Genomic DNA, 18,424 nt, shown 5'->3' on the forward strand with positions numbered 1-18,424 from the left:
CCTGGCGCCAACATTGTTATCTTTTCGGCGACAGGTCAAGACTTTTCTCTTCTCCCAGGCATTTTTAACAGCATTTTAACAGCATTTAACAACGTTAAGTTTGTTTTTAATGGACCCCACAATTGTTGTTTTTAAATGGATACTGTTGTTTTTATGTGTGTGTGTGTGTGTGTGTTTTTAAATTGTATACTTTTAATGTTTACTATTTTTAAATGTTGTAAACCGCCCAGAGAGCTTCGGCTGTGGGGCGGTATATAAATGTAAATAAATAAATAAATAAATAAATAAATATCAGGTTTCAGCTAGCAATAAACATTGGCTGTAGTTAGACCGCGACGGAGGGGTGAAAATGTCGCAATGGTTTTATCACAAGATCCCTCCTAAGTTTAAACACGGCACATGATGACCTCAGAGAGAGAAGCATCACGCCCGCCATTTTTTAAAGTAAGGATTCTTTTTTAAAAAATAATAATTTCCCTGCTAACAGTTTCTCATATATCATATTGCACAGATGCTGGATTATATATGTCATGGAACTAGAAGGATATTACAGTATCCTGTTACAGTATACCTCTCCTCATATGTACTGTTATTTTAAATGGATACCGTTGTTTTTATACTGTTGTTTTTACGTTTTTGATGGTTTTAAATTTTGTATACTTTTTAATGTTCAGTTTTTAACTTTTGTAAACCACCCAGAGAGCTTCGGCTATGGGGCGGTATATCAATGTAATAAATAAATAAATAAATAAAGATCAGTATGGTATTTGACTGAATAGTTATATTGTATGATCTTATTATACAGATCATGTTTGTTTGTTTATTTCGGTCATAGACCAACACAGCAGAAAACATCATCACAATAATATTAAAAACCCCAACATACAATAAAATACATACATAAAATACAAAAAACACGGCAGTCTCAGCTTAAAGGTACAATAAAATTCTTCAACATCATGGATTTTTGTACTTATTTTGATGTGACTGTGTGAGATTTGATGATGGATTTATTTATTTATTGTACAAGTCACTTCTAGGTTTCTTTAACACCAATCTAAAAAGTGAAAATGAAAAACTAAAGGAAGACTACTGGAAAACCAGATGCACTTGTGTGTCGCCTGTATCTTTTGTCGACCTCCACGGCAATGCCTTTGATTAAAATAAAAATAAAGAAATAGCCAGAACCATCTACTAACGCAACTCGTGAGAATGTCTGCACACACACACACACCACTTCAATCAAAAACCCAAAGCAGGTTAATAGCACAATCTAGCCTCCCCACCCACCGACCCACCCTCTCTCTCTCTCTCTCTCTTTTGCACAAACAAAATCTCCATTTGAAGACACAAAATCCTCCTCCTCCCTCCCAATCCCCTTTCCTTTTGTGTCATGTCTTTTAGATTGTAAGCCTGTGGGCAGGGACTGTCAAGAAATACTTTTGTAAGCCGCCATGAGAGCCTTTTTTGGCTGAATGGCGGCATAAAAATCCTTAAATAAATAAATAATAAATAAATAAAATCTCTCTTTTTCTTTGGCCACAGCTAGACCTAAGCTTTGCCCTGGGATCATCCAGGGTTCGCCCCTGCCTGCGCACTGGATCCCCTGCGTGTCACCCAAATGAACAGGTTTGACCCCTGGACGATCCAGGGATAAACCTTTTTTCCTAGCTAATGGCCCCAAGCCTCAAAACAAAAAAAACCCATCAAACAACAAAACCCCGTCGCGGTTTTGAACGGGTGGCAACTCCCTGCATCGCTAAGCCTCTTTCTATCCCTCTTACTTTATTTTAAATTATTTCCAACCCCCCCCCCTCTTTTTGTGTGTGCTTTCTTTCTTGCAATCGTGGCGCCTCGTGGCGAATCCTTTCTTTGGCAGAGCGCACAAATCCCTCCTGCTACGCATTGAGCGCATTGCAAAAATAAAATAAAATATTTATTTATTTATTTATTTATTTAAAAAAAAATTGCACATCCTCCTGGCTCTGCAGGAAGTTCAACTGTCCTGGAGCCAGCGGAGGACCGGAGCCTTTCCGGGTCAGTTTTCACTTTCTTTCTGTCTCTCTCTCTCTCTCGTCCTGTTCTCTCTCTGGCGTCTCCACGTTCCCTTCCCTCGGTTTGCAGCAAAGCGCCGTTTTCACTTCCTGGGGTCGGCGGATGAGTGGTTCGCCTCCCACCTACCCCAAAGGAGACTTGAGCAGACGGACATGTTTCTCTTTTTCTGGGGCGCCTAACAGGGTCCCCTTTGCCCCTCTTTTTGGGGGCGATGCGGATCCCCCCCCAACCCTCTCCTCGGCTTAGACAACTGAAGGCGAGGATGAGGCCATCTTAAAAGGCTGCGATCCCGTTGGCATCAGGGGTTTTATATTTCCCCCCCTCCTCCTCTTCATCTTTGCTTTCTTTCTTTCTCTTGGATCTCGCAAGAATCAGCATTTGGGAACTGAATCACAAAAAGAAAAAAGGGGTGGAAAAGAACACACACACACCCCAAAAAAAGTTGCCTTGCAGGTTTCCTTCTCTTCTTGCGTTTTTATCCCAGAAGATTCGAATTGATTCTTCTGCCTTTTTCTTTCTTTTCATTTTTTTGTGTATTTTTTGGCGATCTCTTGCATTTTTGTTGCCGTTGAAATTATTGGAGACCCTTCTCTCAAAACCCAAAGCTTGGAGTGGAAGGGGTGGGGGAAATATATCTGTAGGAATAGCAAACCTGAGGGTTGCTGCGTTCTCACGTGACGTGAAGGAACGCGGGTTGGCTTCGGATCTTAGCGAAAGGCCAGGACGGGCCGGGGGGGTAAGCAAAAAACAAGCAGCGGCAGTTTTATGGTGTTTGGGGTATTTTTTTTTTAAAAGAAGAAGAAGAAGTGGATCCGAAGGAGAGGGCGAAATCTCGCTGGCGCTTCGACCATGGAAGAGCACCGGAGCAAGTGCCAGAGGATTTTGACACCTGTTACGGGTGAGTGTGGACGCGGAGACGGGAGGACACGTGTCGGCCGATCGGGTTAAGTGGACGAGTGCGGCTCTCCTTCGCAACCGTGCCGTGTTTTCTCGGGAGTAAGCCCCCATTGCAGTCGATGGGGTTTATTCCTAGGTCCTGGGAGCGTCGTCTTCGTTGCAAGCTCGGGCAGCGTGCGCGGAGCTCGTGGGAACCCAGCGCCGCCGTCTTCTACTCGGGAGTAAGATCTGGGTAGGGTCGCAAAGCTGTCCTCCTGTTGGGTGCTGGTGGAGGATGGGATGGGAGATCAAGGAAGGATAGAGGAAGAGCCATCCGTTGGGAAGCTCTCCTGCGCTAAAGCCCCGCGGGGTGTGTGAAAGGCAGCTGCGCAGGAGCATTGCCGTGGAATGGATGAGAAAGAGGATGCCAACCCTGCGGGAAGTGCTCCTGCGCAAAAAGCGCAAGTGGAATGAATGGGACCTGCTCCCATTCATTCCGATGGATTACCCCCTTCGGTGATCGTTGTCTGGTTGCGTTCGGGGAACGAAAAGGAACCGTGGGCGGTTGGTGGATCCGTTCCGAGTTGTGCCTACGTCACAAATCGGTTCTGAGAAGGGCAAGGAACGTGGTTGACACACGGCCCCGATCCTCTAGGGCAGCGCTTCTTCGGAAGTGAAGCCCCACCTGGCCTCGGGGCTTACTCCCGTGTAAGCCTTTGAGAGGGGGACAGCCTTAAAATCGTTCCGAGGGTGTTTGGGTGTTTGGGTTTTCTCCAGACGTTTCCACCGCGATCCTGTGCATGATTACTCAAAAGTAAGTCCCACGTGCTGTCCAAGGGGGGCTTACTCTGGAGAAAGTATATTTAGGATTGATTGACATTGTCATGTTTGTGTATGAGAGAGAGAGAATCCACAAAACAACCTATCCTAGCTGCACAACCCAAAATCCAATACCTTAAACCTGCAATCCTGTATGTACTTACTTGGGAGTAAACCCCATGCAACCTAATGGGACTTACATATGAGTAAAGCCTGCATAAAGATCCAGCTTCAAATAAAACTGGTGACCAGGTTTCCATGAATTTTGAGAGTGGCATCTAGTGCCTGCTTGCTTGGAAATAAATCCCACTGTTCCATGACCCCTGCTCCTGAGTAAGTCTGCCATGGATTGCAGAACTTGGTCCTTCATTTTATAGTTTTAAAAAGCATTTTACGATTTTGCTGTTTCTATGCAGCCTTTGGGTAGCTGGCATCAGGGATTTGCTCAAGATCCAGTATTCCTAAAAGTTGCCCCTGCATCAATAATTTGGCAAAAGCCCTAAATGAGAGTAGGCGTTCTTTTTGCAGTTTTAGATTTTTGAGATATGTCTCTGGACAAATGATAGCTTTTTGGTGTGTTTCCTTCACTCATCTTCCTCTCTCCTTTACTAGGAAACTTATCAGTAAGGGCATAAGAGGAAGAGAATGTAAAATGACAGGTTTTTTAAAAAGTATCAACCGAAACTACAAAAATACCTTTATAAAAAGTCTTAATTGAAGGGTAGATATTTTTTCTTGGTGTTTTAAATCAAGTCCCATTTTATAATTCTTATTTTTCCTGAACAAGCATGAGTTGCTATTATACAGTTTTTAAATTATTTTACACAATGTATACAACTCCAGAGCATAATCAAAGCCTTTGGATATATATCCTACATGCCTTTATAATCATACAGAGCAGTCCTATATATGTCTACTCAGATGTCAGCCCCATTGCATTCAGGGCTTACTCCCAGGAACTTTGAATAGGATTGCAGCTTTAGAGAAAAGACTTTGTACACAATGCAAGAATATTAAGAAAGTTCTGAGTAAACATACATAAAACATGAGATCCTTCATATAGGCTCAGTGGATGAGTTACCCTGATGAGATACAGGATAGCATTTTCTGGATCCTAGACCTGTGTCTCTTGAGTCTTCTAGAGAGTCCTTTAAATAAATATAACAGAAGACTGTGCCATTAACGCAGCAATCTACAGTGACCTGGGAGTAAAACCTGTTGAACTCAATGGTGGTTCATCCGCCCGGCTAAATGATGTTCAGCTTGATGTGCAGGGGGTTGCACTCCCCCTAAAGGATCAGATTTGTAGTTTTGGGGTGCTCTTGGATCCGGCATTGTCGCTAGAGGCAAAAGTGGACTCAGTGGCACAGACCACCTTTCATCAGCTTAGGCACTTTATCTGGACAGAGTTATCCTAGTTACAGTTATCCATGCTCTGGTAACCTCTCATCTGGATTACTGCAATGTGTTATACATGGGCTGCCTTTGTAATTGGTCTGGAAACTTCAGCTGGCTCAAAATAGGGCCGTGAGATTGTTAACAGGAAATTCCCAGTACTTTTCCATCTGGTGTGGCTGCCAGTCCATTTCCAGGCCCAATTCAAAGGTCTGGTATAACATTCAAAGCCCTAAATAGGTTCAGACCAGGCTACCTGAAGCATCATCTCCGCCCGCGTATATCTGCCCAGACCTTCAGATGGGCTTCAGCAGTTCTTGTCCGACAGCCCCCGCCAAAGGAAGTGAAGTGAAGTGAAGTGAAGTGAAGGCTCCCAGAGAGCCTTGCCTTGTGCTTTTTTCCAGACCAAGTGAAGACTTTATTTTCCCAGGCATTTTAGTGTTTCCGTTTCGGTGGTTTTAAATCTGGGACTGGATTTTCAATCTTTGCATTGCTGTTAGCTTTGTTTTTATTTTACAATGTAGTTTTACACTTTTATCATATTTTATCATATTGCATTTGATGGTTTTAATTGTTGTGAACTGCCCAGAAAGCTTCAGCTACCGGGCGGCATGGAAAAGTAATAAATCATAAATAAATGAGACTTAGTTCAAGACATAGGATTGCACTGTAATAGTACTTAAGCGCACGTTGGATTTTTTTTCACCATGTTTTTTTTTTATGTAGGAAAAAAGCAATCTTTTAACTTGGTGAGTTTGACAGATGGTCATGATTCAGTGTATGAGATTAGGTTGTAACTTGCTTGTATTAAATACAGATTTCCTTTTCAACCAGATGATTTTTAAAATTGATTTCAAAGAAGGAGAAGAAATAATTAAGAAATGCTTTGCCTTCTGTCCATCCGTGGTGAATTGTAATGAATTCCAGTTGATTTCTAATCCTAATTAAAGATGCTTGTTCTTACCCTACTGGCCTGGATCCTGTATGCGTTGCCTCCTCCATTTTGTGACACCTCCCCTGCCCTGCAAACACATCAAATATCAGTGCCCAAATCCTGCATATTCCACCTTTAAGATTTTAAAAGAACACGTAACAGGCCTTTCTTAGTTATTCCACCTTCCCAGGTGAACTCCCTTCTTAGGAACCATTAAAGATGTTGTTACTCACAAGTAAGTCCAATGGAATTCAGTGGGTCATACTCCCAAGTATGGGTGCAAAAGTTTCCAGCCTGTTGAATCTTATGGTTTCTGGATTTTAATTACAGCATGGCTCTTACTGGTTCCTTCCACACACCCCTTTCCATCTCTGTGTTTATGGTTTGTATAGCTAATCCAGACAAAACAGAGGTGCTTGCTGTCAAGGGCTCTGACCTAAGTTTGGAGGTGTGTCAACCGGTTCTGGATGGGGCTACACTCCCCCTTAAAGACTGTGTTTGCAGTTTGGGGGTGCTCCTGGATCCGTTGCTCCAAATGACAGCCCAGATAGATGCGACAGCCAGGAGTGCCTACTATCAGCTTCGGCTGTTGCGCCAGTTGCGACCTTTTCTAGAGTTGGAAGACCTAAAGATAGTAGTGTATGCGCTGGTAACCTCAAGGCTTGACTTCTGCAATGCGCTCTACATAGGGCTACCATTGCACCTAGTTTGGAAACTTCAACTAGTTCAAAATATGGCAGCCAGGTTGGTCACCAGTACATCTAGGGGTGAGCATATTACCCCAACATTAAAATCACTCCACTGGCTGCCGATTAGTTTCCGGGCAAAGTACAAAGTGTTGGTCATTACCTTTAAAGCCCTACATGGTTTGGGTCCAGGTTACCTATGGGATCGCCTTCTCCCATACAGTCCGCCCCGCACACTCAGGTCCTCTGGGGAGAACTTACTTCAGGCCACAGCTAGACCTAAGGTTTATCCTGGGATCATCCAAGGTTCGCCCCTGCCTGAGCACTGGAGTCCCTGTGTGGCACTTAGATAAACAGGTTTGACCCCAGGACAATCCTGGGATAAACCTTAGGTCTAGTTATGGCCTTAGTTAAGGCTGGTTGTAGCAGCGTCGCTAGTGATGTGCTCTAGCATCACCTGGCAACCCAAACACCTGGATGGCCTCAGTCAGCCAAGAGTAGGCTGACATCAGTTTCCCAGAGGACCTTTTCTTCTGTCGCCCCTGGATTGTGGAACGGCCTGCCGGATGAGATTTGTAAAATTAACTCTCTATATGTGATTTTAAGGCAGCTTTGAAGACTAGCCTTTTCTGGCAGGCCTACCCAGACAATGTATAATCAAGAGTTTTTAAGATGTGTTGATTCCTGTACTAATGTTGTTCCCTGCCTCGATCCAAAGGGAGAGGTGGGTAAGATGATATATTATAATTATTATTGTTATTATTATTATTATTATTTGGAGAACTGCATTTTTGTGATGATATACATTGCTTTGAGCGCCCTGTGTGGGGTTGGGATTGTAACTCAAAACATTTTAGAAATAATAATAATAAAAAATAAAGACGAACAAACCCCCAAAACTAAAAAGTAAGGCTGAAATGTTTTAACTGATAATGACAAAGTGGGCCGGTTCGCATGACACGACAGCATAACCATGGTTGCATATTCATAATGGTGGACAGCGCAAGCAGAAGCTTCTCTGGGGTAAATGAACCCACGATCCAGGCCATTGCATCCTTGAGCCCGGTCATTAGAAACTCAAGATGTGTGTGTGTGTGTGTTTGAGCACTGCCATCTTATTAAAGGGAGTCTTTTGTGCTGTTAGTAAGAACGTCATTAATCTGTGTATGTCACTTGGTTCAGCTGGTGTGTTTTAGGATAATTTTTTAAAACATTAAATTGCTTGTGTTTAAGACAAACTCCAGTTTCCTTTAAGTTCAAAATATCCGTTGCACTGAGAACGTTGACCTCGTGGAGGAGAAGATCAAGTTACTAACAGTGCAACAGTCAGAAGGTAATGAACCCAATAGGAATTAATGTGGGCCAGGGTGGTGAGGAACAGTTTTGATATGTTGCAAACTATTTCTTCGATTCTAAGACATCATCGATTGTAAGACGCAGACTAATTTCAGTACCACCAACAGAAATAAAGCTTTGATTCTAAGAAATAATAAACGCACCCGCAATTCTAAGACGCACCCCGTTTTTAGAGATGTTTATATGGGGGGAAAAGTGTGTCTTAGAATCGAAGAAATACGGTATTTTGTAGAATCATAGAATAGCAGAGTTGGAAGGGGCCTACAAGGCCATTGAGTCCAACCCCCTGCTCAATGCAGGAATCCACCCTAAAGCATCCCTGACAGATGGTTGTCCAGCTGCCTCTTGAATGCCTCTAGTGTGGGAGAACCCACAACCTCCCTAGGTAACTGATTCCATTGTCATACTGCTCTAACAGTCAGGAAGTTTTTCCTGATGTCCAGCTGGAATCTGGCTTCCTTTAACTTGAGCCCGTTATTCCGTGTCCTGCACTCTGGGAGGATCAAGAAGAGATCCTGGCCCTCCTCTGTGTGACAACCTTTGAAGAGTGCTAACATGTCTCCCCTCAATCTTCTCTTCTCCAGGCTAAACATGCCCAGTTCTTTCAGGCCATAGCTAGACCTAAGGTTTATCATGGGATCATTCAGGGTTCGCCCCTGCCTGAGCACTGGATCCCCTATGTGTCACCTAGATGAACAGGTTTGACCCCTGAACGATCCAGGGATAAACCTTAGGTCTAGCTATGGCCTCAGTCTCTCTTCATAGGGCTTTGTTTCCAGACCCCTGATCATCCTGGTTGCCCTCCACTGAACACGCTCCAGCTTGTCTGCGTCCTTCTTGAATTGTGGATCCTAGAACTGGACGCAATACTCTAGATGAGGCCTAACCAGTGTGGAACAGAGAGGAACCAGTACCTCATGTGATTTGGAAGCTATACTTCTATTAATGCAGCCCAAAATAGCATTTGCGTTTCTTGCAGCCATATCGCACTGTTGGCTCATATTCAGCTTGCAATCTACAATTTGAATAAGTTTCATCTGGAACTTCCAGGAACTTCCAACTTGATATGTTCTCAATGTGCTGGTAGGCAGCAGAAGGTCGGCAGCGAGGTCTGGTGGGTGCCCCCAGGAGCCCTGGTGGGCATTGCTGAGCCCGTGGGTGCTGTGTCGCTGAGCCCTGGCTCAGTAGTATAGCACTACTTTGTATGTAGAAGCTCTTGGATTCAATCTCTGGCATTCCTGGTTAAAATAAGCATCAGCTATAGGTAAAACCATCAGTAAAACGTTTAAAAAACATTAGAATCACCAACACTACTAAAACAATTTAAAAAGTTAAGGAGATGCACCTTGACAACTTTTCAGAAGCTGGGGGATGATGGGAGTTATAGTCCAACGTATCAGGAGGGCACCAGGTTGGGGAAGGCTGCCATAGACCATACTGGGCTAGATGGACAATTGCTCTGGTATTATTATTATTATTATTATTATTATTATTATTTATTTATTTATATAGCACCATCAATGTACATGGTGCTGTACATAGTAAAACAGTAAATAGTGAGACCCTGCCGCATAGGCTTACATTCTAATAAAACCATGATAAAACAATAAGGAGGGGAAGAGAAAGCAAACAGGCACTGGGTAGGGTAAAACTAACAGTATAAAGTCAGAACAAAATCAACTTCCGACGTTACTGGTAGTGAGATCTTTTTGGAGAGTTGCCACCTTTATTTCCTGACACTGTTCCCATCTGTTAAAAGCTAGGCACACAGAAATTAGAAAGAGGTGGCTTTCTAACTGCTCTCCATGCCAGAAAAACCTCACTTGTTAAACGTTTGTATCCAGTTGCTGGAAATATAAACCGGGACAGTCCCTCTACTTCCTGTGCGATGTTCTGGGAGATGGTTGAGTTGTTTCCTACGATCAGGTGAGCTTTGTGTATTTGGAAAAGCCAGGTAAGAGGCCTTCAACGTATGCCTCATACGAAACTATGCAGCACGAAAGCCTGTCTAACAAGTTTAAGCAGCTGGTCTCCTGGAGAAACCATGGAGCAATAAACTGCTTTTTTGAGGATCCCAGCCGTCTGGCTTTCTAAGGTTTTCGTTGGTCCTGTTTCACGTCACATACTTTGCAGAGAATGAGAGACAGCAGCAAGTGAAGTTCTTCTGTTGTGATTTTCTTCCTAATGATGGCACCGTGCTCTGTAAGCAGCAGTACTAATTGGCATACAACAATGGAAATTAATTTGAGAGTTCGTTATAACAGCATGTGCATGGATAATAACACAGTTTCTTGAGTTGTTGTGGCCCTGTGAGACGTAAGCAGAATGGATTAGTCTCCCGGGTTTGTTTGCCTTCTGAAATAACGAAAGCTACAGAGGCCTGCCTCAGTGATGCGACTTGTAAACCAGCAGAATCGCTGGGAAACTAGCTGTGCGGTCACTTCCAGTTGGGGTGGTGTTTGCAGTGAGGGAGTGTCTGAACCCAGCCTCACAAACAAACCATGGTTTGTTAACCAGCTCTAAACCAAAAATGGATCCCATCATTTGATCGTTAGCTTGGGAAGTCTATCTGGTTCCTCTCTATTCGGCCCTGGTTAGGCCTCATCTAGAGTATTGCATCCAGTTCTGGGCTCCACAATTCAAGAAGGACGCAGACAAGCTGGAGCGGGTTCAGAGGAGGGCAACCAGGATGATCAGGGGTCTGGAAACAAAGCCCTATGAGGAGAGACTGGAAGAACTGGGCCTGTTTAGCCTGGAGAAGAGAAGACTGAGGGGAGACATGATAGCACTCTTCAAAGACTTAAAAGGTTGTCACACAGAGGAGGGCCAGGATCTCTTCTTGATCCTCCCAGAGTGCAGGACACGGAATAACGGGCTCAAGTTAAAGGAAGCCAGATTCCAGCTGGACATCAGGAAAAACTTCCTGACTGTTAGAGCAGTACGACAATGGAATCAGTTCACTAGGGAGGTTGTGGGCTCTCCCACACTAGAGGCCTTCAAGAGGCAGCTGGACAACCATCTGTCAGGGATGCTTTAAGGTAGATTCCTGCATTGAGCAGGGGGTTGGACTCGATGGCCTTGTAGGCCCCTTCCAACTCTGCTATTCTACAATTCTATGATCTTGATTAAATCATGGCTTGTTATGATGTCTGAACCCAGAGGAGCACATGTTTTGCATGCAGAAGATCTGAAGTTCGATCGCTGGAAAGTCTGGAAAATCTCCTGCCTGAAAGCCTGGAGAGGCACTGCTGCCGGTCGGTGTCAACAATACTAAACTAGATGGACCAAGGGTCTGACTCCGGGCTCATCTACCCCAAGCAGGATATTGCACTATGAAAGTGGTATGAAAGCAGAATATAAAAGGCAGGAGCCACACTACGGCTTTATAGCGGTACTGAAGTGCACTGACAACTGTTGGGGCCCATTGACACAGACCATAGACCACTTTCATACCACTTTCGTAGTGTTATATCCTGCTTGGTGTAGATGTGTCATGGGCCCCAACAGTTGTCAGTGCACTTCAGTACCACTATAAAGCAGTAGTGTAGATCCTTCTGTGCACATCAATACTGCTATAAAGCAGTCTTGCGGCTACTGCCTTTTATATACCGCTGTCATACTACTTCCATAGTGGAATATCCTGCTTGGTGTAGCTGAGCCCTCAGTGTGAAACAGTGCCTTGTGTTCCTAAACATGACTTATTCCTGGCCTGTTTGTGCTGCTCTCTGCCCTGAAACAGAGGTGCCCAGCAAGAACAGGCTGAAAATGGAACCTTTCGGACCACTGGCAAAAATGCACAGGAGAGAAGCAAACCAGAAATAGGGAAAACAAACTGTGGTTTGTTTGCTTGTCTGCAAAACAATGGCCTGGTTTGGATGTCACAACAGCCCTGTTTTCGTTTCGTTTTTTAAACCCTGGGTTGTTGTGAAGGATGCGGGAGCACTTGGGCTGGTTCCTGCTGCCTGATCACTCCTGCTCTGTCCCTGGGTTGTTAAACATGATGTGTGAATGGGGATTTCTGGGTTGTTGGGGGAGAGACAACACAGAGTTGGAACTGATGGCTTACCAAGAGATGCCCACAAGTGCACAACTGCCACTCCCCCAGAGAAATCCCTTTGTAATCTCCAATCACACATTGGAAGTAACTAGGAGATTCCCTTTCCTGCCTCTTTCCAAAGCCCTCGATTGCCTCCAGGCCAGGGGGTAGGCTTGGGAATGGGGAGGAGCTTGGAATGGGAGGGGAAGGGGTCCAAGCCTCTATGGGCCAGATGGGCAACTTCTGCAGGCTGGATTAGGCCGATGAGCCAGAGGTATTATTATTATTATTACTATTATCATATTTATTTGTATCCCACTTTTTCCCCAATACTGGGCCTCATGGCAGTATTACAAAGTTTAAAACATAAACATTTTAAAACCTAGGAAAAGAAATTACATTTTTTAAAAAAATTACAATATTAAAACATTAAACGTTTAAAATACACGACAATTTTACAAGTCATTAACATAGATGGAGGACCAGATTATTCTCCAAAGGCCTGCTGGAACAAAGAAGTTTTTGCCTGCTTCCGAAAGCCCATCGAGGAGGGAGCCAGCCTAGCTTCCCCGGGAAGAGAGTTCCAGAGCACTGGAGCAGCCACCGAGAAGGCCCTCTCCCATGTTCCCACCAGACGCGCCTGTGGTGGGACTGAAAGAAGGGCTTCTCCAGAAGATCTCAAAGCATGGGCAGGCTCATAAGGGAGAATACGGTCTTTCGGCTAACCTGGAACCGAGCCATATAGGGTTTTATGCTCTCAAAGCCCACCTATGCTTTAAGAACATAAAATGTACTATGTATAACTTGGTTTGCTCATTAAATTATAATTAAAAATTAAAAATGAACTGTAAATTTGTACTTATTGTCTGAATAAGCTATACTTTTATGTTTAATGTAATTTACCAAACACAATGATTTTATAGTAGCCAAGTTATAAATAGTACATTTTCGTTTCCCATTTTGTGCCAGAACAGAAGAACTTTGACAAGTTGTTCCGGAAACATTCAGTTCCCATTTTATGTCTGAATAGAAGAACTCTGGGAAGTAGTTCCTGTGGCATTCTAGAAGCCGCAAGAATCAGGAAGAGCTGGAGGCAGAGGCAGACTTGTGTACAGTATCGATTCCTGTTTTCGTGGAAGACATATTTTCAGCAAATGACCTGACGGACTCTGTGCTGGTAGACACACCTTTCTGGTGTACATTTGAGATCCGTTGCCCATGGGCCTAGGGTCCTGGCTCTCCCAAACCCCTTCTGAGGTTGGAGACTTCAAAGTGGCCATGATACCTACCCATCCATGTGAACTAGAAAGAGGTTATTTTCTGGTGTAAGAGGAATCTTTGGGGTTCTACTGATGCCATGGGGTTCTGTGCCACTGTGTGCACAATGGTTATCAGTTTCCGTTTGGCAAAATCAGATAATTCTGTAGTGAGCGTTTTCTGCCTAACTGAATTGTCTTATCTTAAGGAGTCAGATAAATTTGAGGGTTACCAGTGCATACTAATGTATCCCTTAGTTTATGAAATTAAGGTATTTCATAAGAACATAAGAAGTGACCTGCTGGATCAGACCAAGGGTCCATCTAATCCAGCACTGTGTTCACACAGTGGCCAACCAGCCATTGCCCAGGGAACAACAAAGCAGGTCATGGTGCAACAGCACCCTCCCACCCATGTTCCCCAGCAACTGGTGCACACAAGCTTACTGCCTTGAATACTGGAGAATAGCGCACAACCATCAAGGCTAGCAGTCATTGATAGCCTTTGCCTCCAGGAATTTATCCAACCCCCTTTTAAAGTCATCCAAATTGGTGGCCATCATTACATCTTGTGGTAGCGAGTTCCATAATTTAACTATTTCAAGAGATTAATCCCCCAATTGTTCATGCTGAGTGTAGCTTTACACACATTTTTACAGACTCCGATTTTGCTGTAAAAATAGAGCTTCGGCTATTGGGTTAATGTAATAATTAAATAAATAAATTAGAACAGCATGAAAGTTGACTATCGAACAGCTTCGTACAGCACCATGTACACTGATGGTGCTATATAAATAAATAATAATAATAATAATAATAATAATAATAATTGCAGAATTACATTACTACATTAAGAACTGAGCGAAATAGGCTTATGTTTGAAAAACTGGGATTTTGCAGCATAACATTGAAGGAACCACCGGTAAAGCTGTCAGCAAAACCTTGAATAAAGTTAAAAAGCTGAGATGATCACTTTAAACTGAAAGTTGCAGCCTATGTTTCATATTGACGTAGATTCTTTTGTCTCTCTGGTAGGGCGCTTGCGTGGTAGAAAGAGCAAAATAGTTTCACTCTTGTTTCTATTTTAATCAGTTTCACTTTCCACTTCTCAGTGTTAGAGAAGCATTAAGCACGTTTTCCTCTGGATTATAATACAACTACTACAAAACGATTAAAAGTTATTCTTAAAATTTAAAATTGAAACCTAACTACAATATCAGAGGGGTGGGAAATCGAAAATTACATTATGTGGTGTACTTTGAGTCTCTTCTATGCATAACCTGGATTTACAGTGGTTGTTCCATTCAAACTTGCACACATTCATATGAGAATATTATTGCTTTATTTGCACTGTGTTGCTTTGGAATATAACAGGCTTCATGGAGGATGGGCTTATTGATGTCAAACTGGGAATAAAGCCAAAGCTCCTGCTGTTGTTGTTATTTATTCCTTCTCCTCTCCTGAAAACCAAAAATGGTCCCTTACTACTCCCTCTCATATTGGCGCTAAAGGATGGGCTACATGTCTAAGGAATGTTTTATTTAATGCTCCCCCCTATAAAAATATCTCCCTGTGGGCTGAAAGCTAGCACTTCAGGGATGAGTCTCGCTAAAGATATTTTCTCCTGATGTGCTGGTTTTCTACACTGAAGAACATTCACAAATGCAGTTTCTTCAACCTGCAGTCCAAAGTGAAAGGGTTTAAAAAAGGAAGGCCTCCACTGTGTAATTTTCCTGAATGTAGCTGTTCTTCCACTACTTGCTCATTTTCTCTACACTTAGTAGACAGGCCCAGCTTTCCAGCCATGGCCATAAAAGCCTGCCCCCGTACCTTACTTCCTTACCAGGATTAGGACCTTCTATAGGACATTTTTCCTGTGCTCCTTGCAAATATTGTGAACCTTGTTTGAAACTGAAACATTTTGTGAACCCATGCCCTGCTTTTTATGCGAGCAGCAAAAGCTGCAGGAGCCCTGCCCTCTTTTGTATCGGGTCACTCTAGTATAGCTCCTGCAGCTTTAACTGTTGTGATAAGACGGAATTTCACCAGGTGCTGCTCGCATAAAAATGACACCTGCTAAAATTACCTTTTCAATACAACTGTTAAAGATACAGGAGCCCTGTCCTTCTTTTCATATGGTCAACTTAATCATAATTATCTTTAATCCGTTGATGTATACTGAACTAATTATTGTGATTGATAAAATTGACTTTTTGTCTTTGTAAATATTATACATACATATATACATATATATCAGTCCTTGGAGATTACCCTGAGGAAGGACTTTTTGGTCCGAAACGCGTTGGTAATTTTTTAATAAAATACCATATCTCTGTTTTCACCCTCTTGCCTCTGGCTTATTTGGCTTCCTTCCTGGGGGTTCCTTCCTTTTTTGGATTTTGTTCTTAAGACCCGTCATAATATTAACTAATAATTAGTCTTTGGTACTCATTTTTCAGTGGCTCAGTATTTCCCCCCTTCTGTCTAATGCAGGACAAGGCTTTCTCCGGCCAGAAGAAAATAAGTGGCTATACCAAGGAAGAACTTGAGGAGACCTACGATTTTCTCTTGCTCTGTAACAAAACAGAGGTAAAAATTTGTAACCTTTATTGAGTCTCAGGAGGCGTTTATGTGTATCGTCGCTTTGAGTGTGGTTCATCTCTAGGGAAGCCACTTCGACTTGCTCCTAACCACTTTTAGTTTCAGTCTGTACGTCGGGCTGGCAGTGGTGACGACTTTTGATTATGGTTGCTTAATGCAAGGGATGAGTTATCTGGATTGAGAAGGGCCCTTTGCTTACCATCGGATTTACAGTTCATTGTGTTGATGTTTATTGTACAAGAACAAACAGACCTCTGCAAACAGAGTAAGTAAACTAATCCCCGTTAGACATATTTGCCAGGATGAGAGTAGGTGTGGCTCTCTCCTGTGCATTCATATCCCAGTTAAGAACATAAGAAGGACCCTGCTGGATCAGATGAGGGTCTATCTAGTCCAGCACTCTGTTCACACAGTGGCCAACCAGCTGTCGGCCAGGGACCCACAAAGCAGGACATGGGTGCCACAGAACCCTTCCACCCATGTTCCCCAGCAACTGGTGGACACAAGCTTACTTCCTCGGATACTGGAGGTAGCACATAACTATTGGGATATGTTGGTTTATATTTACAACCTTATTTAGTTATTGCCAGACTGGGCTTCTGGCCAATAACCATATAGCAGAGTTTTTGCAGCGGTTTCTAGCAAAGTCAGCACAGACACAGATTAAGACTGAGACTTTCAGTAGGTTTAAACAAACCTTTACTGGCATATAAAAATATAATTTAGTTATGGCAATCACAAATACAAATACTTACATACGGTCAGTCAATACAGCTCTGATACATAGATGGAGTGATCTCTGATAGAGTGATCATTACTGAGTGATCATTTCTGATACATGTACATGGGAATACATTCCTTTTTATAGGCTAACTGTACAGTGATGCAACTGCTTGCAATCCCTTAATTGAAACAATCAAGTTACCAATTATTCAATCATGACATCAATGTCCAGGTGCAACGTTGACCTTTAAGTTTTCTGCTGAGTCTTCTGATTCCTCCAGCTCCTCAGCAATTAGTAAATCCATGGAAACATAACCAGGATCCATTCCAGGATCCAACAATAACCATCAAGGCTAGTAGCCATTGATAGCCTTCTCCTCCAGTTAAACCAATTAGGCCAAACTACGTGGCAAGAAAGGCCATAGCTAGACCTAAGGTTTATCCCTGGATCGTCCAGGGGTCAAACCTGTTCACCTAGGTGACACACAGGGGATCCAGTGCACAGGCAGGGGCGAACCCTGGATGATCCCAGGATAAACCTTAGGTCTAGCTGTGGCCAAAGCCTCTCAAGTCAGTAACCATGGTTGGCCCAAGTCTACATTTGTTGTCTGAACTAAACTGTGTATGGGGCTGCAGGGTTAAGAAACCACTCGGTAGCCCCCTGAGTGGGGCCGTAGCCACAGGAGAGCCTGAGTGGTGTTTTTTTTGGGAGGGGGTGTCTGCTTCTCAAGAATATTCCAGGTCTCCTCCCTGAATGTTCAATGCTCATGAAGGGCCTCGCCCTTAAAAGCAGCCTAAAAATAATATTAAATAAACAGCAATTAAGACTGCATCTATAGTCCTTTAACTTGTGAAGAAACACAACAACTTGCTCACTAAGACATTATTTTTTATTATTATTATTATTATTATTATTATTATTATTATATTCAAAGTTGGAAGTTTATTGCTCATCCCTTTTTAACTGCCTTCCCATTGACTGATTGTCACGAAACTTATTTCATAGGAAAACTATTGACGCACAGATTCTACAAATAACAATGGTTTTCACTATAATTCAAAGTCGAGGATTTATATGTCCATAAAGCTTCCTTATTTTTTTTTAAAGAACTAGACTATCTTCCATAACAGTGTACCTTTTATTTTTAATATAAAAATATCAAATATAATTAAACAAACCTAATTAATTGCAAATTGAACAAAATGAAATATGAACAGACAAAAAAAAAAGTCACTCTACACCTTTATAAATACCAGTGCTGGCCAAAATACAGTGATATACCAGTAACATACGGCCTTTAAACAAGTCATGAAGGGATTTGTTACTTAGTTAAAAGTAACCCAGTCAAAATTTAGTTATTGCTCTGAAAGGAAGTCTGTAGCTGTTAGATTTAACAGAATAACATTTAAATGTCTTAGTACACCTTTACTTAAATTAAAACTTTTGTAAGATTTGATTTCCCCCCAAGAACTCTGTCTGCATGGAACCATCTGGTGCTTCTTGTTAGATGATGATGATGATGTGATTCAATGTCAGTCAGTCAGTCAAATTTATTGCTTTTGGCCAGTGACCTTTTATCTGGTTGAGCTTTTATATTGTATTTTATATTATGGTTTTATACTTTGAATGGTTTTAATTTTTGTGAACCGCCCAGAGAGCTTCGGCTATTGGGCGGTATAAAAATGT

At 42.7% G+C, this 18,424-nt stretch overlaps 1 protein-coding gene across 1 annotated transcript in view; it reads left to right on the top strand.

Annotated features, from left to right (window-relative positions):
- Positions 1 to 2,851: 2,851 nt before the first annotated feature.
- The window catches only part of TASOR2 (transcription activation suppressor family member 2), a 69,143-nt gene continuing 53,570 nt past the window's right edge, over positions 2,852 to 18,424 (top strand). The window contains exons 1-2 of the mRNA XM_063134604.1: positions 2,852 to 2,953; positions 15,907 to 16,002. The gene's annotated coding sequence lies outside the window, so the exon portion shown is untranslated. The remainder of the gene's footprint in view (positions 2,954 to 15,906; positions 16,003 to 18,424) is intronic.

Source organism: Elgaria multicarinata, chromosome 9 (assembly GCF_023053635.1).
Source record: "Elgaria multicarinata webbii isolate HBS135686 ecotype San Diego chromosome 9, rElgMul1.1.pri, whole genome shotgun sequence".
Taxonomy (NCBI): Eukaryota; Metazoa; Chordata; class Lepidosauria; order Squamata; family Anguidae; genus Elgaria; species Elgaria multicarinata.